Source organism: Pleurodeles waltl, chromosome 2_2, assembly GCF_031143425.1.
Source record: "Pleurodeles waltl isolate 20211129_DDA chromosome 2_2, aPleWal1.hap1.20221129, whole genome shotgun sequence".
In the NCBI taxonomy this organism is placed as follows: Eukaryota; Metazoa; Chordata; class Amphibia; order Caudata; family Salamandridae; genus Pleurodeles; species Pleurodeles waltl.
In genome coordinates this window covers 448681635-448705185 of record NC_090439.1, presented here as the reverse complement: position 1 = coordinate 448705185, position 23551 = coordinate 448681635, and positions in this window count along the sequence as shown.

Sequence of the window (23551 nt, the reverse complement as noted above, 5' to 3'; positions counted from 1 at the left end):
TAAGGCGCACAGGCCTTAAAGTCATTTTTGGGACAGGAACTCCTACCTTGCATGTCATTAATGCAAGGCGGTGTCCCCCATCCAAAAAATGGCGCACACAGAGGATTTTCTGTCTGTGGGGGTCGGGCGTCAAAGTATAAATATGGGGCAAGGTTTGCGCTGAATATGCATCAAAAATTTGGACGCACATTCGGTGCAAACAGAGTACAAAATATGCCCCTTGGGCCCTGATTTAGACTTTTTTTTACACTGCATTACCGTCATTTTCTGACGCAAAAGCGGAGCAAAAAAGTATAATCAGGGCCTTGATGTCATGGGCAGGGTGCCTTGATTCCAGGCACTACAAGCACATAGGATGCAGAATCTGGAAACCTTGATAATGCATAGTAACCCAGAGTTCTAGGTCCCATCAAATATTCTTGCTTTAATACAGTCGGACACTTTCGTCGCCTGAATGCAACACACAGTTGGAAAGATGTTAGCCATACAATAAAAAGAAGCACCAAAAGAAAACACAATGCATGAATAGCTATGGTGCTGCCACAGAAAAGACCCCATACCACTAGTGGTTTCTGATGATAGGGGGAAGGGCTGAGCCCAGAGCTTTACAAACCCTATGGATGTTATTTGTGAAAATCAATTACCATCCAAATTGCTGTTACCTGCCAAGAGTAAAACTCCTCAAAACGGACGCCGGGCAGACAGACTAGTGCGCATTTACAAGCTAAGGGTGTGAAATCTGAGCAGCCTTGGGGCTGAAATGGTGCCCGCCCAGGCCTTCAATAGCTGTGGTCCCTGGGGACCACCCAGTAATGACTCAATGCAATGTCGTGTTTTGACTATAGCCCGCGCATGTACAGTGTCAGCCCGGTACTTCCTTGGGCTGTCTGTCAGCTCCAAGCCGCCTCTCACCACCCCTCCCATTCAAAGGGAGGTGTTCCTGCCTTTGGGAAAGTGACTGAGGTAACAGAGTCATGAAACTCAACTCACAGCCCTGTGAAGTCAGTCACATGCTGACTGCTCTGATCAGATATATATACTTTGCACACTTCTGCACCTCATGCATATCTTTTTAGAGTATTTCGGCAGCTGCCATTGGTAGATTTGATAACGAACTAGATAAAAAAAAATAAAAAAAACAACAACAACAAAGCCAAGAGACAAACTGGTCAACGCAGTCTTATGGCACTTTATGACAGGGAGCAGATTTTCCGGCCATCGTGGGCTGTGAGGTGCTTGGCTGTTCTAGGGCAGACCAAATGGGCAGCTGGAGAGTAAATACAGTTCACCAGCACACCTACCTGACCTCGGCTTTTTTTCTGCAGCAAGGACGGTAAGCTCTCTGTGTTTATGTCCATTGAATACCAGCTTCGCAGTTTCTGTTCCCAGTACAAACCTTTCAGATCATCACACCGTATGAATAGCTCCAGCTGTGACTGCCATTCATTGAGCCTGCATCACTCTCTTAGCAGTAGCACTGACCACAAACCATTCTAATGTGCACTACTTTCATTTTACAAAAGTGCAAGGGGGGTGGAATGGTGAGTGGTTGCTGTTTCTATGAGACTTGGGGCCAGTGTAGTGCTTAATTTGTGCTTATTGTTTCCGGTGCTGAGCACCGGCCCTTATATTTGAGGGCCGGAGCTTATTCTTCTGTCTCAAGCATTTGCTGCGAACAAAAGACATATATGGGAGAGACAGAGAAAGGGAAAAACGAAAAAGCGTCACAAAGGGAGAAAGCTGAAAGAGTCAGCTGAAGGGGCAGGGAGTGGCTTTATATGGATTGAAGAGGCCCGAGGTGGCTTCAGGATTACGCCGCTTCAGTATTCCCTGTTCCCACATTTAATTACAGCAGCCGTGTGTTTAAAAGGAGGGCTTTGGGCACCGGCACGTTTTTATTTACAAATTAAGCACTGTGCCAGTGTAGTGTAATATCTGGCGTCCTGGTGAATTGGTGTATCCTTTGCCCTTAGGATGTATTTGGGCCTCCTCTCTTACTATAGTGCTTGCTAACTAAGTGCCAAGGTCTGCTACGACAGCTGTTTCCTACCCTTGCCTCTCACCGACCAAGATGTCTTAACCTGCACTTCTCAGAATAAACCAGAACACAGTTGAGTTTAGTTTGCACTTATTTATAATAATCTTAATAAAAATGGTCCCTTTAGGATCGGTAATGGGAAAGCACCAAGATTTTCTGCGCTTCGCAGACTCTATAAAGCTATTTCTACAGCTTTGGTATGAATAATCAACAGATCTAAAGGCTGCTTGATAGCCAGTATATGGTTTAAAATGATGGAGTAACTTGAGTCTTCATGATGAGGGGATTCATCTTTTCCAGATGTACAGTAAGAGTTTTACCAGCAGAGTTGTGGTGCTCGCCCTTCTAATGGAAACCTCTGATTGAAATGTACAGTTTGAAAACATTGTTTTCAACACTGAATTTTAAATACTGAAGCTTTTTGTGGCTTCCTATTTTATACTGTGTGTGATATAATAATAAAACAGTGACTTACATATTTACAGTTCTTATATTCAGAAGCTTGGACTTTGTAGCTTCATAAGTATACATTTTGCTATTTCCCACTGCACCAACAGGTTCAATTCTCCGACTCGTTACACATAGACATCTGCAGTGACTGCCTCAACGAACTCACTTTTCATAACTTAACAGTCACATTTTCCACCAGTTACTTTAATTTGCATTTACGTTTCATTTAAGAGGTGTGTGTGTGTGTTTTCCTCCCATCTTCTCGGTCCTTCTGCAGACCGCACAGAGCAACTCTCATGTATCCCAGTTGTGATTCTGTGCAAATACATGTGAAGGAGGCATACAGTTGTGAAAATGTTGACACAGCAAAATTCAAAGAAAATGCAGTGCTTACAGGTGAGTTGATGCATTGTGTGTTTAGGAATGGTAAAGTGAAGGAGATAGGAGGAAGTGCATTCACAAGATGTGAGAGAAAAATGCACCGCAATTGCTCCATAGTACGCCCATCTTTTAAAGATTTCCCAGGGGAGGACCTTCGAAAACACAGTAAAACATTGTGCTTGCTCGCTCGCGCAAAAAAAATCAATGCATTGCTTTTACGCCCCGTCACTTTAAAATTCCACCAGCGCCACTGCCAGGTACCGAAACTTGCAACATAACCATGAAAACTAGGGGGAGCAGACTGTGAAACAATAGCGCCTTTTGTGAAATTATATGCCAAAAGTGCATGAATAACACACTAATTCTGTGGAATATGTGCAAATGTGCTCACTCATGGCATGATATTTTAATATAATTTATGTACAATGCGTCGGTATCCTGAAATAAAGCTTCTTATGAAGATACAGTGGCGTAACACATTTCTTGCATTAAAACTTGTACATGCATAAACTGGTTTCTATCTGGACTCTGGTGGCGTCTATACTTCCAGCGGCCCAGCTGCCTCTCCCTCTCTACCAAATCCTTTTTCAGAATTGGGCACACAGCAAAATGTAAGGTCCGGGTAGGATCATGATGGCAGGGACATTTTAATGATTTTGGGGACCCAGGGCCAAACGCATCTTGGGGGCCCCCTGTTTGGAACAGCTTTGAATTTATGTTCCAATGTCAGCTCTTCCATACCTTCTTTGGACAGGTCACTGACAGCGTATGGGCATGTCCAAATTCTAACTGTGTTTACATCTGATATTCAGGGATAGTGACATGCTCTTTTAATATTGTAACACAGCAGGAGCTAACTTATATCACTGAAAATAATCTCTGTACCACCCTCCAATTTCTCATAAGTAAGGTCCCCTGTTTTGAACTAAAAGAAATCTTTTCATAGATGTTGCATGACACATACACATACATTTCTCTGAAATTTCTCCGTAATAGACTCTGTCATATCACCTATATTAAAAAATAAAGGAAAACAGTATTTTTAGTAGAGCTGTTTAACCCCTTAGCTGCTGGGCCTTACACCCTACCAAACTCCCCCTGGTCTGAGCACTTTTTGGGCTATTTGGGGTAGTTCACACTTAGGCCTTCATAACTTTTTGTCCACATAAGCTATCCGCACCAAATGTGTGTCATTTTTTTCCAGCATCCTAGGGATTCTAAAGGTATCCAGAGTTTGTTGGTTCCCCTGGAGGAGACCAATAAAGTAGCCAAAATACAGCTAATGTTTTTTTTTTTTTTCCGAAAATGGGAAAAAAGGGCTGCAGAAGAAAGCATGTGTTTTTTTCCCCTGAAAATTGTATCAACAAAGAGTTTGTGGTACTAAAATCACCATCTTCCCAGCTTTCAGGAACAGGCAGACTTGAATCAGAAAACCACATTTTACAACACAATTGTGGCATTTTACTGGGACATTTTTACTATTTTTTGTACTTTCAGCCTCCTTCCAGTTCGTGACAGAAATGGGTGTGGAACCAATGCTGGATCCCGGAGAGCTAAACATTTGTGAAATGTAGACAAAATTCTGAATTCAGCAAGGGGTCATTTGTTTAGATCCTACAAGGTTTTCCTACAGAAACAAACAGCTAAAATAAAACGATACTGAAACTGAGCTGAAAAAACAGCCATTTTTCTCCACAATTTACTCTGCAACTTTTTCCTGCGATGTCAAATTCTCAAAAGCAATATACCATTACGTCTGCTGGACTCTCCTGGTTGTGGGGATATATAGGGCTTGTAGGTTCATCAAGAACCCTAGCTACCCAGAGCCAATAAATGAGCTGCACCTTGATATGGGTTTTCATTGTATTCCGGGTGTTCAGCAAGTCATTTGGTGAAATATAAAGACTGAAAAATAGGTATCAAGGAAACTTTTGTATTTCCAAAAGGAGCACAAGATAAGGTGTTAAGAAGCAGTGGGTATTTGCACATCTCTGAAATCTGGGGTCCCCATACTAGCATGTGAAATTCAGGGCATTTCTCAAATAGACGTGTTTTTTACACACCGTCTTACATTTGGAAGGAACAAATATAGAGAAAGTTAAGGGGCAATAACACTTTTTGTAATACTCTGTGTTCCCCCAAGTCTCCCAATAAAAATGATACCTCACTGGTGTGGGTAGGCCTAATGCCTGTGACAGGAAACGCAACATGGACACATCACATTTTTACATTGAAATCTGACGTGTTTTTTGGAAAGTGCCTAGCTATGGACCTACCAAACCTGTGCATTTTGAAAACTAGACACCTAGGGGAATCCAGGATGGGGTGACTTGTGGGGCTCTCACTAGGCTCTGTTACCCAGAAGCCTTTGCAAACCTCAAAATATAGCAAATAAAACACTTTTCCCTCACATTTCCGTGCTGCAGAGTTCTGGAATCTGAGAGGAGCGACAAACTTCCTTCCACTCAGCATTCCCCCACGTCTCCTGATAAAAATGGTACCTCACTTGTGTGGGTACGCCTAGTGCCTGCAACAGGAAATGCCCAAAAACACAACGTGGACACATCACATTTTCCCAAAGAAAACTAACCTGTTTTTTGCAAAGTGACTAGCTGTGGTCTTTGGCCTCTAACTCAGCCGGCACCTAGGGAAACCCAGCAAAGCTATACATTTTTAAAAACGAGGCATCTAGGGGAACTCCGAATGGGGTGACTTATGGGGCTCTCACCAGGTTCTGTTACCCAAAATCCTTTGCAAACTAAAAATTTGGCAAAAATAAAAACCTTTTTCCTCACATTTTGGTGATGGTAAGTTCTGGAATTTGAGAGGACCCACAAATTTCCTTCCACCCTGCATCCCCCCAAGTCTCCCAATAAAAATGGTACCTCACTTGTGTTGATATACATGGTGCCCGTAACAGGAAATGCCCCAAAACTCAACAAGGACACATCAAACTTTTACATTGAAAACTGACGTGTTTTTGGAAAGTGCCTAGCTGTGGATTTTGGTCTCTAGTTCAGCTGGTAACTAGGAAAACCTACCAAACCTGTGCATTTTTTAAAACTAGACACCTAGGGGAACCCAAGATGGGGTAACTTGTGGTGCTCTCACCAGGTTTTGTTACCCCCAATCCTTTGCAAATCTCAATATTTGAAAAAAAAAAAACTTTTTCCGCACATTTCAGTGATAGAAAGTTCTGGAACCTGAAAGGAGCCACATATTTCCTTCCACCCAGCATTCCTCCAAGTCCCCCTATAAAAATGTTACCTCTCTTGTGTGAGTAGGCCTAGTGCCTGGGTCAGGAATTGACCACACAATGGTCAATGTTGGTCCTTACATGAGGGTAACTGTTGACCCTGGGGTGATCCATTCCTGATGCAGGCACTAGGTACAGGCACTCAAGTGAGGTAGCGTTTTTATCAGGACAGGTGGGGAAACACTGGGTTGTAGGAATTTTGTGGATCCCAGCATATTCCTGTAGTTTGTGTGACAGAAATTCAAGAAAAATCGAGTTTTTATTCAACATTTCAACTTTGCAAGGTATTCTGGGTAAGAAGCGTTGGGGAATAAACACAAGCCACACCTCTGTGGACTTCCCCAGATGTCTAGTTTCCAGAAATGTCTGGGTTTGGTAGGTTTCCCCATATGGCCGCAGAGCTCGGGACCAAACACGCAGGTGCCTGCCTTACAAAACCAGGTTGTTTTGTGATAGATAATTTGTATGTCTCCACAATACGATTTGGGTGGTGGAATTTGGGGATGAACTAAATTGGGGAGCTCCAAAGAGAGCACTCTCTCTGTGCTTGGCACTGCATGCACCTGCTCTCTGGGTTGGGCTATCCCGCTATTGTCCCTCTGAACAGACTGTGCTTGCTAAGGGACAGCAGGACTCTCCTCATCACCTCCCTCATAATCACTGGAAGAGGAGTTATCAAATGGGACTCCTCTGATTGAAAATCACTCCCAGATTCTGCACCATTACCCTATCCCTCAGATGCTGTCTCAGTATCTGCTGTCTCAGTCTCTGATCCTACGTCAGAGCTGTCCTCTATAACCCCAGTTAGGGCTTGAGCAGCAGTCATCCGACGAGATGCCATCTCTGCTACTGGCTAAACTGTCGCTCTAAAACACTAGCCTATGTAGACAGTTACAAAATTGCTGGTTGGTGTGTGTGTGATACCTGCAACAGTAGAGGTCACCTTACCTTCGCTTCTTTCCTCAATCAGCATGTTCTCTCAAGACACTGAAAAAAACAAAAAAGACACACTATTACATCACCTTGTCACATGCCAATAGTCAGAGTCACAGTCTTTAGCGCCTCTAGAACCCAGTCCAACAATCATTTTTGGTTCTCCCCCTCCCATTACCTCCTCCTCGGATTCCTTCACTACCATCCAGAAAAAGTGCATTTCATCTCTCCATAGTCCCCTTCGCACATACATTTCATTTGTATTATAGCACAGGTAATGTCTGGCTTTACTAATCCACTCAGATATTCACATATAATACAGTTGTGATCCTTGCAGTAGGCATATAAACCTTCAGCTCTTCTTTATGGCATCAAAAATGCCACTAGACAAAAGTCAAATCCTTTTCTAGCAGAAACATAATCACAGGAGTTACTTGACTTAATTATTGCTGCCTAAAAGCTACAGTTGAAAAGTGTCAGTTGAAGTATATGCATTGCTTTGAAGACGCAAGCTGCAACTGCAAGAGAACTGGTGATGAATATATATATATATATATATATATATATATATATATATATATATATATATGTATGTAAGTAAAGAGATAACTTTTATATGTGGGTGTGGTTTCCTGGGGGCTGGTGACAGCACCCAGGGAAACCACACACGTTGGCAAAACTGATTCTCTCTCTCTCTCTCTCTCTCTCTCTCTCTCTCTCTCTCTCTCGCTCTCTCTCTCCATCTAAATATCTATATATATATATATCTATATATATATATATATATATATATATATATATATAGATATAGATATAGATATATCTATATCAAACACTTGGTCTTAAACAACGACGTGCCTGTCTGCCAGTGCTGCGTTTAGGGTAAAAGACCGAAACCCTTAAATATGCACACAGAAAAATAACGCTGCACTCCCGGAGGCTGAATTAAAACTTTTCATTTATCCCTGTTGGTTTCTTCACAAGGGCTTTCATCCGACACCACAACGCGTTTCAACTTAATTGTCTTCTTCCAGGTGGTTTCCGTCCGATGTCATCCATGTTCACGGGCGACCCCCTGTCAATTTCATTTTCTTTTTTTTAAAAACATTTGACAATTTTTTTACACACCTGGGGGGCACGGCTGGGTACAATTGTGCCCCCCAGTGGTAAACCTACCTTTAACAAAAACAATTGCCCCGGACAGGGGTGGCCCGTTTGCGGACGGGGACAACTCCCCCAAGTGAAATCCCTGGAGTCCAGCGGGGCTTTCCTGGTTGAAGGGCCAGGAAACTGGTTCAGGAAGGCCTCGTTTGAAAGAGGAGAGTGTCCCCTTTCAAACGAGGCCTTTCTGAATGTCAGGAAGGCCTTTTGGGCCTGTTTCCCCTACGGGAGCAGGAAGCGGCCGCAAAGCTGCTTTCTGCTCCGGTAGAGAAAAAAACAGTGGTGTCAGCGTGCCTCGATGCACGCTGATGTCACAAAGAGGCTGGTAGAGGGGCAGAGGGAGACACAGAAGATATTCTGTGTCTCCCGGGGGTCGTTTAATGAAAAACAATTATCCGATGCAACGCGTCAGAGGATTTTTTAACCCCCTCCCTGGTGTCGGCCACTGGTTGTGACCCCCGCACAGTAGAGGTTAAGAATTATTTAAGTTCATCAGGGCAAGACTCTCTGCAGAGCAGAGCTGGTTCTGCCAGACCCCCTCTGAAAGGCTGGGGGCCCTGGACCAGAGCCCACTTTGCCCCGGCCTTAAAAGGTCTCTGAATAAGAGGTATCTGTGTTGACACTCTGGAGTAGATAAACAGGCTCTTGGAAGCTCTTACTGTCTGGCCTAGTAATTCTTGAACAGTGCACCAAGTTCTAAATCTACCCCGCAGAGATAAACCTGCATTTGCATACTGCACATTATAATGCTTTTTCCTTCTCTCCCTACTGGTTGGTCAGGTGTCTAAGGGTGGCTATCTATGATATACAGCATGTTTTAAACAGAAAATACTGCCCGGACTCTGAAGTAGGAAAATTAGAGCGTTTGATGGTACAAATGATGTGCAAAGCAAAATCAACAAAAATCAACAGCAGGGGACAGGGGTGGCTGGAGACATAGATGGATGCTTTCTGTTTGTGCTGCAGACTGACTCCTTGTTATTTAGGTGGTGCACATCATCAGAGCAGCATGAGATGATCAAGAGGGACATGTGTGTTTGTGGACATTTACAGCACCCCTGATAACTACACCTTTGGGAGCTCCCATGATAGCATCATCCAGTGCATCTACCAACCCATTTCAGCTTATAAACTGAAATGTACACCAAAACCGGTTGGATCCAGGACAATGGTGGAAATTCTTGTGTAGCCACCCCACAAAGGGGAATCAGGTAGCCTAGGAAGTATCAAGGACAGTCTCTGCTGGATAGCGCTGTGTGAGAGTGTTTTGTGCATTGTGGTTGCAGTTAAAATGGGACTGTGGTCTACTGGTAAGCTGCTATTTGAAACCGTTTCTATGATGTTCAATGTCATAATTCTATGTTCCTGAGTACTGTGGTTACCAGCATCTTCAACCTGCTTGGACAAGAACACCTCATCTGCAGGCCCCAGTATTGATGTGTTTTTGATTTTGGCTCTAACCTTTGTACTGTGAAGAAAAGGCAAGATTACCTTGCAGAATGTGGCATGGAATTCGGTAATTTTGTCTTCATCTTTCCTATCATCTCTCTGTAATATGATTGCAGTTTAAAAGAAAAAAGGGGACTTGTTTACACCAGATAATGATGGGTCTAAAAGTAGGAGTACCAATCTTCCTGTGAGAGCCATAAACACTCCGAAATGATGATCTGTGAATGTGCTACGTTTGGGTCCCACAATATCATGCACTCAGAGCCGTAATATGAAACTAAATTGAGTAAAAACATTTTGAGGGGCATTGAGAAGAAAATAGAATACTTGAGTTGAGACGTGTATATTGTATAACTGAAAGAGAAGATAAAGAGAAAATGGACATCATTGGCAAAGCAATCAACAGAGGTTGCAATTGAAGTGCGAGAAATTAAGTCCTCTGGTGCTCTAGTGCAGAGCAAGTGTTTATCTCTGGGTGGTCTTAATCACAACCCTTGGTTTAGTTACATTAAGACTCTCTGTATGAAGCTGAGCAAGCAAAATTAGTTTACTGACTCTGTAGGTCTGCAGAAGATTGGAAGGAAAGATCTGAGGCAGTCCTTGCTTCAGTTCAGAGAGAATGAACATTTCCTGTTAGCTAGATTTAGTTGTAACACTATCCATCTGTATGTAGCTTTTATGGAAGGGGGAGGGACCTTTTTTAACTTGCAGTGAGTCCATAAGATTACTTTTCTGAACAGTTTTACAACTTGTAATCTTCTGTAGGTTTTATCACTCTTAAAGGAAGAAGTATATTTCACCCCTGTTAAAGGTTTACACTTTGTACAATGCACACAGGCTGTATTATATTTATAGCAGCTCCACTTGCATTTTATATGCTTTTCTGTAGGAACACTTTTAATGTAGGTTGTGCTGACACCTTAACACCCCACAATCCGACATCTGCACCAATCACAGCACTGAGACCACCCTGATTGCAGCCATGTACAACAGCTGTACATTTCTTTACTATGGAGAAATAGCAACCCTGATTCTCCTCAATCTCTTGGCAGCCTTCAATAACGTATCCCAATACACACTGGTCAAAAGGCTCCACCACATTGACATCCAAGGAGAAGCACTCAGATGGATCTCCTTCTTCCTCATAGGAAGAACCCAGAGGTGTTTAAACCTACCTCCTTTCACCTCTGAATCAAAAGATATCACCTGCGGAGTCCCCCAAGGATCACACCTCAGCCCTATGCTTATTAAGGCATATATGAACTCGCAAGCCAACATCATCAGATCCCACAGCATCAACATAATCTCCTAGGTAAAACCAGCTTCAAAAGATACATGACAAGCAACACCAACTGGATGAAAGAAAACTGCCTGCTTCTAAACACAGACAAGACTGAAGTTCTGATCTTCTGCAAGAGCAGCAACACATGGAATGACTCCTGGTGGCCTTCAGATCTAGGACCCACAAGCACTCCTTCCAAATATGCCTGAAACCTAAGAATCATCAATGACAACAGGCTTACCATGGAATCACAGATAACACAGTTTCCTCCAGCTGCTTTTTCACCCTGAGCTTGCAACAGAAGATCTTCAAGTGGCCACCCCAAAACACATGATGCACCATGAGATAGACCCTCATCACTGGTCAACTAGATTTCGCCATAGCCCTCTACGTAGGAATCGCCTTGCAGCTCCTACAAAGGCTTCAGACCATAAAGAATGCCGCAGCCAGAATCATCCTTGACCTTCCCTGACGATCCCACATCACACCATACCTCAGGCACCTCCACTGGCTCCCCGAGCAGAAGAGATGTGTATTCAAGCCTCTGACCCACGCACACAAAAATCTATACAAGCATGGACCCACCTACATTAACCACTGCCTGAATTTACATCAACTGTCAAGAAGACTATGCTCCACCTTCCTATTGCTTGTCCGCACTCCCTGCATTCACTAAAGCAGAAGTGAAGGTCGTGCCTTCTCCCACATAGCAGCAAAAACCTGCAACAACTACCCACACCTCTCTGGACCATCACCTCTCATGCAGAATTCTGTAGACACATCAGGACCTAGCTATTGGAATGAGCCGCTGAGACCTGTATACACCAGGATACCCTTGAGAGTGATCACTCACACTTTAAAAATCCTGTTTTATTGATTGATTGAGTGACTGAGAACAAGTAAATGCATCCTGCAAGCTTTTCTATGTAACGGTACCAGCATTACCTTTTTCAAGGTTAGATTGTCAGCTGTTTTATTGTAGTGGGTTCTATGTCTATTTGACATTTTTTTATGTGATGTTCAATTATTTGTCATAATGACATGTTATATATATTGTATTTTTATATCTGTTAAGAAGTCATAAAAGGTGCTCCAAATAAAGATTATTCATGATGATGATAATGATAATTAAAAGGTGACACTAGATTTTTTGCACTTGTCAACAGCTGAGATTCCTGGAGCATACTTCCCCCACACATAAAATTCAGTTAACCATTTGTTATTTTGGGGCCTTACATCCTACTACACTGATCAAGAAGAGGGCCCTGCAAGAGGAAATAAAACACGGAGAAAAGAGGGTTACATATTTAGGCTCTCACTATGACATTGGTGGTAAATGCCACCTACTGCCACACTGACGGCGTGGCGAATATCCGTTTACCGTATTATAACACACACACCAATCCGACAGAATACAGCCACATACACAAATCCGCCAGACCAAAGGTCAGTGATAAAGTGGTGGTCCCAAAACCCATACGGTTACGCCAACAAAACAACACCCACCACATTATGACCCACGAATCACCATGGCAGACATTCAACACATTCAATGGCGGTAAACAATTGGCAGTACATACTGCCGCGCTCAGAATGGACACCCACAGACAAAACAACACTACATTGGCCAATACTAAAAACACACACCTGACACCCATACACACACCACACCCACACCACTATAAAACACACGCCCAGATTATCCACAATCCTTTATGAATGCAAGTTATTGACAGCAGACTGACAAGAATTCCACTTAGACAACTAGACACACACCAATTACACCCATACATCCCTCACGCACCCCACATTACACACCCCACCACATTACTTAATACACTCTCACCAACACACACCACACAATACCCATGGCACCACAAAGGCCCCCCCGTTTCACTGAGGAGGAGTTAAGGGTCATGTGGAGGAAATAGTCAGGATAGAGGGACATCTCTTTGGAGCACAGGTACAACAGATATCCATTGCCAGGAAGATGGAGCTATGGCAGAGAATCGTGGACAGAGTGAACACCGTGAGACAGCCCCTAAGAACAAGGGACGACATCAGGAAGAGGTGGAATGACTTAAGGGGGAAGGTAAGTTCCATTGCAGCAAGGCACCAGCTCGCCATCTAGAGGACTGGTGGTGGACCCCCACCTCCTCCCCAACAGCTCACAGCATGGGAGGAGCAAGTACTGGCAATACTGCATCCTGAGGGACTCGCTGGAGTAGCCAGAGGACTGGACACTGGAAAGTCAATATTTACTACTCATCAACCCAATACCTGCATGCCATCACAGCCCCTCACCCTCACTCCCATCACTCCACTCCATCCCACACACTGCACCTCCACATATGACTAACCACAATGCCAATCCCTGCATGCTATACCAATGCATGGACACTCCTCCCAGCCCTGCATGGACACGCATCACAAAAGCATGCACAGCATACGGAAACTTGCATTCCCACAATACATCACCATACACAAGCAAAAGGTGGCAGGGCAACACCAATGATAGAGGGGAAGCCAGAGATGTACAAATGTCATGCACATGAAGCATAATACATCACTTACATCCCCACAGGTACCCCAACCAATGTCAGTGGAGAGGAGGTCCCCCAACAGAAGATGCCCCCAGTGATGACATTAACTCTGGACTTCTGGATCTGGATGACCTACCTGGCCCATCAGGGACCACTGGACAGCTTGTCACCCAAGCCCACTCACAGACCACCACAGAGCCTACCCCATCAGGATCCAACACCACAGCACCAATTCAGCATACCTACACCTCTGTCCCCAGGACACATCAATCAGCAGTGTGCCCACCTGTACAGGGATCCCAGGCCATACCTCACCCCCCAAGACAATCTGGGACCTGAGGTCAGTGGCAGTGGGCACACCGTTCAGGGGACAGTGGCACAGGCCAACAGGGACACTGGGAGGACTGCTGTGCACCAGGGGGAGGACAGGACCAATGAACCGACCCTCCAGGAGGCACTCTCCGAGATCCTGGGCCAGATCATTGACAACATGCAGGAGAACAGGCAGCAGCAGGAGGGACAGTATCAGGGGATCAGAGAGGACTTGCAGGCCATTAACACCACCCTGATCTATATAGCAGGGGTTCTGGCAGACATGGACAACATCATGAGGGAGGCAACAGCACACCAGCGGGCCCCTACTACCAGCCATTCCATTGACCAGCTCTCCACTTCTGCTGGCGCTAGTGGGCAGGAGGCCCTGCTACAGGGCCCACAGGCCACCAGCATCCCTCCCCCTGCAGAAGGTTACCCACCCTGAAAACATTCCCTTTGACCCAGAGAGAAGCCAGAGACACTTGCCAAGACCATTGTCAGGAAATGAGACTCTCCTGATTGTCCCCCTTGTGTCCCACTCAGTCACGTTGTCCACCTTGAACTGCCGTTGGTCCACTTACTATGGCCACTTGGACACTGCACCTGGGCTACAAATAGACTGGAACAATACCTTGGACTTTCCTCCATCATCAGCCCATTCAATTGCACTATTCCCTCAATTTGTCAGCACTAAAATAAACACCCTTGAACACAACTCAACTACTAGTATTTCATGTATTGAAAATCTGTATTTATGGACATTGCAAATCAACTGTACATTGTGAGAGCATAGAAATAATGATCTGTAGCTGGCTGTAGTCAGATCATCAGTACACATTTGTTATATCACCAAAATCTGTAAAATGACACACCGTAGGTGACAGTAAGTAGAAGTAAAAGGAAGTTAATGCCATCATGCCATAGCCACACAAAATACACCAATAGTCATAGAAATGTGATGTTGCACTGTCTCACCTGTCTGTCATTGGAAGTACTGATGGATAACTGATGTTCTGTTGTCCTCATCCTCATCCTCAGCCTCTTCATCCTCACTGTCATCAGGGTCTACTGCAGCCACAGGGTCCTCTCCAGTCTCCTCCCCCTGCAGAAAAGGTACATGGCGTCTGAGGGCCAGGTTGTGCAACATGCTGCATGACACTACTATCTGGCAGACCTTCTCGGGTCAAAAGCACAGGGATCCACCTGTCAGATGGAGGCACCTGAACCTGGCCTTCAGGAGGCCGAAGGTTCTCTTGATGATCCTCCTGGTTCACCCATGTGCCTCATTATAACGTTCTTCAGCCATTGTCCTGGCATTCCTCACAGGGGTCTGCAGCCGCAATAGGTTTGGGTAGCCAGAGTCACCTGCAGGTATTGAGGGACAACATTTAGCCACACACTATCCTACAAGGTTAACATCAGAGGCATACACTAACATACATAGGGTGAGGACCAAGGCTCACCTATAAGCCACACCCTGTGCCTCTGTAGTTGGGCCATAACATTTGGGATGCTGCTATTCCTCAGGACAAAGGCATCATGCACCGACCCAGGATACTTAGCATTGACGTGGGAGATGTACTGGTCCGTCAGGCCCACCATCTGCACATTCAGTAGGTGGAAACCCTTATGATTCCTGAACACCTGTTCATTCTGGCGGGGGGGGACAAACGCAATATGTGTCCTGTCAATCGCCCCAATCATATTGGGGATATGTCCCATTGCATAGAATCCGGCCTTAACAGTGGCCAAATCTTCCACCTGGGGGAAAGCAATGTAGCTGCACATGTGTTTTACCAGGGCAGACAAGACTCTTGCCAGCTCAACTGAGAACATTGGCTGTGACGGTCCTGCTGCCAAGTCCACTGTCACTTGGAAAGAACCTGTCGCCAGGAAATGGAGCACTGATAACACTTGCACAAGAGGAGGGATCTCATTCGGATGACGGATAGATGAGATCAATTCTGGCTCCAGCTGGGAACACAGCTCTGTGATTGTGGCCCTGTCCAGTCTATAGGTGAGTATAATGTGCCTGTCTTCCAGTGTAGCCAAGACCACCAGGGGTCTGTACACAGGGGTATGTCTCCACCGCCTATTCATCCATAGCGGTAGGTATCTAAGGGACACAAGAGTGAGTAGGCTGTCACAATATGAACAACAAAACCACAACAGCAGTCCACATGGTGCACTTATGTAATGGTACAGTGCTAATGGCGAAGTATGTGCCAATCTAATCTGTGATGCAGTAATTGTCGATATGCCTGATCCCCCACCCCGAAATGGCGACTGTCTGTACTGTATGTAGGGACAGGTGGAAGTGAGGTAACTCCGCCGACGTTGGGCGTTGTGGCGGAAGGCGGTCTTGCACCGCCATGCAATTCCTCATTGGATGATATGGGGCTCTATGGAGTACTGTGCCCAATGGGGATCTACACTGGCGGTGACGATGTACACCGCGTCAGAAGTAACCGCCATTTTCTATCTTAATCCTCACTTGTTTCCTGACCTTCAACAGGAGAAGACCTACACTGCCTGTGCTGCTGTGACCTGTGTCTGGAACCTATCATGGTCTGTATGACCGGGGAAAGGGCCCCTGCCTTCACTTCGGAGGAGTTTGTGAGACTGGTGGATGGGGTCCTACCCCAGTACGGACAGCTGTATGGGCCTCCAGACCAACAGGTGAGTACACTTTGGCCATGATGCATATGGCAAAGATGCATGGTGATGTGTGTGCAAGCATCGTGTGAGGGTGGGTGGAAGTTGGGGGGATTGTCTGTTGGCAGTGTAAATGTTGTGCACTGGCCTATGTGTGTGCCAATGGTGATGGAAACAGGCTGGACTGTTTGGTTAATTGTGTTGTCTTGTCTGTATTGCCTCTGCAGGTCAATGCCCATCAAAAGAAGGGATTAAGGCATACCATCACCAAGGACGTGCGGACCCTGGGGGTCTATGGCAGGCGGAGCACCCACTGTTAGGAACGATGGGAGGACCAGAGACGCTGGGCATGGCAGACTGCGCAGGCCCAGCTGGCGATGGCCTCCCAACGAGGAAGGGGTGCCCGTCGGACCCTGACCGCTCTAATGGCCCGCATACTGGCAGTGGCCTACCCTGAGCTGGATGGGCGATTGAGGGCATCACAGCAGCCACAAGGTGATGAGTACAGTGAGTATCAATACATATTTTGGCTGGTGGAGTGGTATCCGGGTGGTGGATGTCTGTTAGTGGGTGCCCCTAAGGCCAGGCTAGACATTGCAGCCTAGGTCATCTGAAAGGTAATGGGATGGCAAATACAGGTGACATAGCTTGTTAGCAGTCCATGTCAGCCAGGGCATCATGGGTCCCAGGAGTGCTGCTTTATAGAGGGTGTGGTCTTCATCTTGCCTAAGTGACTAGCCATATCCCTGGTAGTGCAATGCATAGTGCTTAAGCCTGCTCCCTGAATGTGACAGTGATGTGTATGCCAACTGTGGTTTTGGTGCAGTCATTGACCCAGTGTATCCTTTGTCTGTCCCTCCCTTTCTTGTTTTGTCATCCTATCCTTGTGTGCATTAGCATCATCTGACAGAGGAACAGGGGCACCGGTGGCAGAGGGAGCTGCATTCCACATGACCAAGGTGGCAGAGTCCAACGACGCAGGCGGACACCTCTGTAACCACCCCAGCTGAAGATACAGGCGCCAACCCTGTACCAGCCCCGCCCTCCCATCAGCCCCCTAGGGAGTTTCCCATTCCCGCTCACCCAGGAGGGTGGGCATCTCCTTCACCCCAAGCACCTCAGGCTCTGCCCCAGTAAGCCTTGCTGCCCTGAGTGAGGAGGCTATTGACCTCCTGAGTTCCATCTCTGTAGAGCAGTCAACCATTGTGAATGCTATCCACGGGCTGGCATCCCAGATGTAGCAATGCATTGCTTTCCTGGAGGGCATTCACACAGGATTGGCGGCCCAAAAGAGATCGATCCAGGCTCTGGCCTCCTCTCTGATGGCAGCCATTGTCCCTGTTTCTACCATCCCCCTCCAACTTCCACTTCACAGTCCCATTCTCCTTGACCTCAACCCATCCCAGGCACACATACAGATGAGCATGCACACAAGACAACACCCATGAGTGGCACAGGCAAACACAAGCACCACACTTCATCCCACAAGCACTCTCGCAAAGACCCTTCAGATGCAGAAACAACAACATCCACTGCCTCCACTGTCTCCCCCTCTTCCTCCTCCTCCACCATTGCCCTCCCAGTCATGTCCACTCTCACACGCGCATGTACTACATCAACATCCACTACCAGCATCACCACATCAAGCAGAACACACACCTCACTGGCAGACACCTCTACAACAGCCATGCACGGGTCCCCTCTGTCCTCTCCCACCCTGCCTGTCCCCTCTCCTAAAGGACACAAATGCAAGCACTCATGCACCCAATAGCCATCCACCTCACATCAGCATACAGCCCATACACCTGCACCCACGTCCAGCAGACATACACCTCCAACAACCACTTCCTCAACCTCCACTCCCATTATTCTTCCCTCCTCCCTCCTCCCCCAACTTCCCTAAAAAGCTTTTCCTTTCCCAACTTGACCTCTTCCATCCCCCTTCTCCCCCAGTCTTGCCCGTATAAGCAGGGTACCAAGGACACAGCCTAGCACCTCAGCCAAACAGTCTACGGGAACAGTGGTGGCACCACCCACTTGTGCTGGTAAGGATACCACACCTCCATCGAGGAAAGGCAAGGAGCCTGCACCACCAGGCAAGAAGGGCAAGGAGCCTGCACCAACAGGCAAGAAGAGGAAGGAGCCTGCACCACCAGGCAAGAAGGGGAAGGAGCCTGCATCACCAAGCAGGAAGGGGAAGAGCCCATCCACCCCTGCCAGCAAGGGTAACGGATCCCCACCCCATGTACTGGAGGAGACGAAGCCCTCTACTCCAGCGGAGGCTGTCAGGGTGACACCTCGACCACCACCAGCTGTCACGGGGACCACACCACCAGCTGATGAATTGCAGCCATCAGAAAGTGCAGAGGCTGCCCAAGAGCCTCCTCCACCCCTACCACACTGCAGCCACCAGAAATTGCAGATGATGCCCAGGAGGTTCTTCCATCCCCCACCACACTGCAGCCATCAGAAGGTGCAGAGGCTGCCCAGGAGTCTCCTCCATCCCCACCACCACACTGCAGCCATCAGAAGGTGCAGAGACGGGCCAGGAGGCTCCTCCATCCACCACAACACTGCAGCTGTCACTGCCAGCGGACACCAGGTAGGCCACACTCCAGGGGCTGCTGTGCGAGTTGCCCCCTTCAGATCCAGTGGGGTGGTCACCCACTCCTGAGACTATGGCCTTGCACTCCCCAGGACAGAGATATGGGCATGGAGCCCCCTCCAGAACCAGTGGGAAGGTCACCCACCTGAGAGACTGTGGCTGTGCACTCCCCAGGACAGAGATATGGGCGTGGAGCCCCCTCCACAACCAGTGGGCTTGTTCCCGCATCCGGCTGAGATGCCCCCCTGAGGTGCCTGCCTATTTGCAAATTGATGCCCCTGCAGTGTACTATCCAGATGTGGTCAGGATTTGAGTTGGGCCTTATACTGTGGCCATGTTGTCCCTTTGAACATTGGACTGGGAAGTGTCCCTTTGTGTACATATCTGTTTTATTGACAAATCTAATTAGTAATTTTGATTTTGATATGATTACAATCACTTTCGTCAATTCCTGTTGTCCTTGCAGTATTCTGCTGTTTTCCGGGGACAAATTGTTTTTCATGTGTATGGTGTGTGTGTGTGTGTCTGATGTGTGTCATACGTGTGTGTGTGTCACTGTCATTTTCCTCCCATTCTTCCTTGTGTGCTAGGCAGCTGTACTCACCGTCGTCATCTTCGTCGGCGTTGGTGTTCCATGTGGAGCATTATGTACAAGATCATCGGAAAGACTTGCAGTTCGGGTTCCGTGACGGCGTTATTCTTCCCTGTGTCTCCGATGGTGAGTCCTTTCTCTTCAGTGATGCATTTCTGCCAGGCTTTTGATGGCATTGGTACCCCCCCGTAAAAGGTGGCAGAGTGATGTGTCTTAATATGGTGGGCTGTACTTTGTCTTCTGCCTAGCGTTTTTGGCTACTGCCGTGGTGAGTATGGTTTCCACCCTGGGGGTTGGTGTGGTACATTGGCTGTCTATGGTTTTCACCGCCATGGTCATAATTTGGCAGTACTACCCGCCAGACTGTTGGAGGTATCACCGCCACTTTATAACTCACCGCAAGGGTCATAATGAGGGCCTTAGGGGGTTATTCTAACTTTGGAGGAGTGTTAATCCGTCCCAAAAGTGACGGTAAAGTGACGGATATACCACCAGCCGTATTACGAGTTCCATAGGATATAATGGACTCGTAATACGGCTGGTGGTAAATCCGTCACTTTTCCGTCACTTTTGGGACGGATTAACACCTCCTCCAAAGTTAGAATAACCCCCTTAGTGTGCTTTCCTGTACCCCTGAGTGTGGTTCTCAAATGAACAAGTTTTATCTTCTAACAGGTTGAATTTGTAAAGTCTTTTTGGTGAGCTTGGGTCCATGAACTGAATGATTTAATGTGGATCACAACACCTGAGGACCGCAGTACAGGCTCTGGGTGTCTTCTTATATTGGGGTACTTTGATGACTTCTTGGTGTTGTGGCATTATTTTCTCCAATCAGTAAGCCAGAGGACTACTCTTGAAGGGATGTGAGAGGTCATCTATTGTTGTTGAGTCATATTTTCTGTTTTTTGTCCCTGCTACCCCCTCCCCTCTAAACGTGCTTGAGCAAACAATACTAAAGACAACAGTGTCAAACCTAGCTGAAGAAATCCCCTTTCCAAATAATTTGATGAATGCCTAATTACTTTATTTTTTCTTTTATTTTGTTGCATGTATTTGTTCATTGAAACTGAATATGTCCTAGTATATTCCACTGTGACCTGTGGGTTATGCTTTTTGTATGCCAATACATGCATTTGAGCCACAAATCAAGCAACAAAGTTATCTTATCTGTTAAAAATGCTTTGTGGTAATATTTAATATGTGCAGACATATTGAACAAAGTACCTTTAGATCGGGGGGGATAAATGCCACTATATCACGTTAAAGGATATGGGTCATAAATTCTGCATCCCACAGAAATGTGGTGTAGATGTGGTTTAATGACTACGAAATTAACAGAGTTCTGATCATGGTCTCCTTTTGTGACAAATCTTAAATCCTGGGTGTAACGCTTATCTCCCCATGGCACCCTTCCTACAGCAGCCAAAGAAACTGAAATTGTCAAGAGATTATCAATTTGGATTTTGCTCTACACAAGAAACAACTAAAGAAATGCTCTCTCAAGTGATGTACTGAAGGAGTCCTGCATAGCCACCCCTCACCTCCACGTCCAATAATAATGATCCAAGGCAGAATTACCAACTGCCAAGAATTGTGAAGATACATCCTGGCAGACAGGCCTAGCAGCTGGAGCATACAAGATGGAATGTTGAAGAACCTCTGCTCAAGGTTTAGTTCTTAGGCTTCATCCTACCATTGTGACAATTTTCATGCCATATTTAACACTGCACAGCAATGTTGTACAATGTGATGTAGGCACACATGTATGAGCATACTGAAGGACACTCATGAAACGTGGCTGCATTGAAAACTGGATTCAGGATGTCTAAGTCTCTATCTATAATTGCCAGTGCATTCCTGTGTACTCGGCTGAGCCTCCTGTACAGGTGTTGTTTTTGCACTCCTGAGTACCTATGTATCTTTTCTGGTACGAGTGTTCCCTTACTGATTGAATCGGGCTCTTAAAGATGACACTGAGTTCTTACTTTGTAAGGTCCTGACATACCATGCTTGATACTACATAACCTAATGTTAATGCTGGAAACAATTGAACCCTTGAGCCTTGTGCTTTGATTTTGAACACTGAATCTTCCTTGTGTGTTTCAATCGCAATAGCATCTGGAGTGAAGTAAATCGAGACTTGTAAGAGCAAAACTCTATAATTTGTACACCCAAAAATTTACCTCATTCAGTTCTCCCATAGTTTTCTGGATAGAAGACAGTGTTAAACCTCCATTTCAGGATACAATGTATCTCCAAATCAAGGCACCTAGCAAAAAAATAAATTAGTAGAGCAAAACAGCTCATTAAGTAACAGGGCCCACTCAACAATTGAGTTCTAGATCAATAAAAAGTTAAAGGGTTTCATTACAAACATTCAAAATAAGCTGTGCAGAGTCAATACCATGCAGGATCTCAGATGTATATTTATGCAGAATATTTAAAATGATAAACTATTCTAAGTATCAAGGGGCAGCAAAATCACAAGAAAATTTAATAGCATCCGTAGTAGAATAGGAAAGTCTTCTCACTCACCCCCAAAATTAAGGAGTTTTTATTCATAATTACTGCATAGTAAATTAAAACAAATGCTAAATCATCATGGTGTGAACAGACATATTACTTTTTTCAGCAAATCAGAACATACAGATAATACAGATCATTCATTACCTTAACACATAAGCAATAGGGGAGGGCATAATTCATGGAATTTTACTCTGTGGATAGAATCCCACAGAGTTACATAAAAACTTTCTGAGATTCCTTGGAGTTCCACTAATTGGCAGACAAAATGTATATTGCACTGTCCGTGCTGAGATTTAGTGCTGATAGCATATTACACACTGAGAAGTCAGCATAAACAACACCATATGGTGCGCAAGAGCATGCAACCATTCCAGTTTATTTTGCTGCCCCTCAATGAGAAAATCAAGCTGTGCTCACCTGTGCCTGCTGCCTTCATGCCTGGGAGTAAGAAGGACTAGACCTGCATCTTGCCAGTCCAGAGTGACTTCAAGGGACTAGCCTTCTGTTATCCGAAGTCTCAGGGACACAAAAGACTTCAAACCAAACTGCTCTTGCACCTGGACTCTGCCATCTGTGAGTTTGCCCTACCAAGTGGTACCACCCCAGTCCTGGACCCTTGAAATTGGGTCTATAGTGCTCTGCCCTCTGTGGTCCTCCCCGGAACTGCAACAAAGTCTCACAAATCAATGCCACAACAGTAAGTTATTGTGTTCAGAGGGTCTACCTGGGTCTCTGTATCTAGTGCCGTCAGCCTGAAGTCCTGACTTTGACCCAGTCTAGTGCCACCAGCTAGCCACTGTTGGCTCTTTGCACTTTTATGAGCTATTTTCACTTAAATCTTTAAACCTGTATATGTCAGCATCTATTGTTGGGTTTTGTCATTTTGGACTTGGTTTACTCAGACAAGTATTCTCTGTTTTTCTAAACTTGTATGGAATAGTTTTTGTAGTGTTTTCACTTTTCTGGGTGAGCACAGGTCAATTTAGGGAGTGTAAATGACTTACCCTGACTAGGATTGTGGTCCCTACTTGGACAGGGTGCTTACCTCTGTCAACTTGAGACCCAATTTCTAACATTGGTGATCACCAGTGAGGATAGGACTTGTCTTTGTGCAGTGCCTTACAGTAATTTGGTGAACACTACTACCCACATCTAAGACATCTGTTTTTCCCAACTCTATCTGAATGGCATTTGTAAGTTGTTAATTCCTCCCTGACTGGTACTTTTCAATAAATCATCTCTCTGAATGGAGGTCCCATAACTGCACCTGTACCTGCACCTGCAGACCTGGATAGTGAGTTGGCCAACTGGAAAAGCATATATTGACACATGGTAAACATTTCTGTAAGGTGTTTGGGGTTTTCG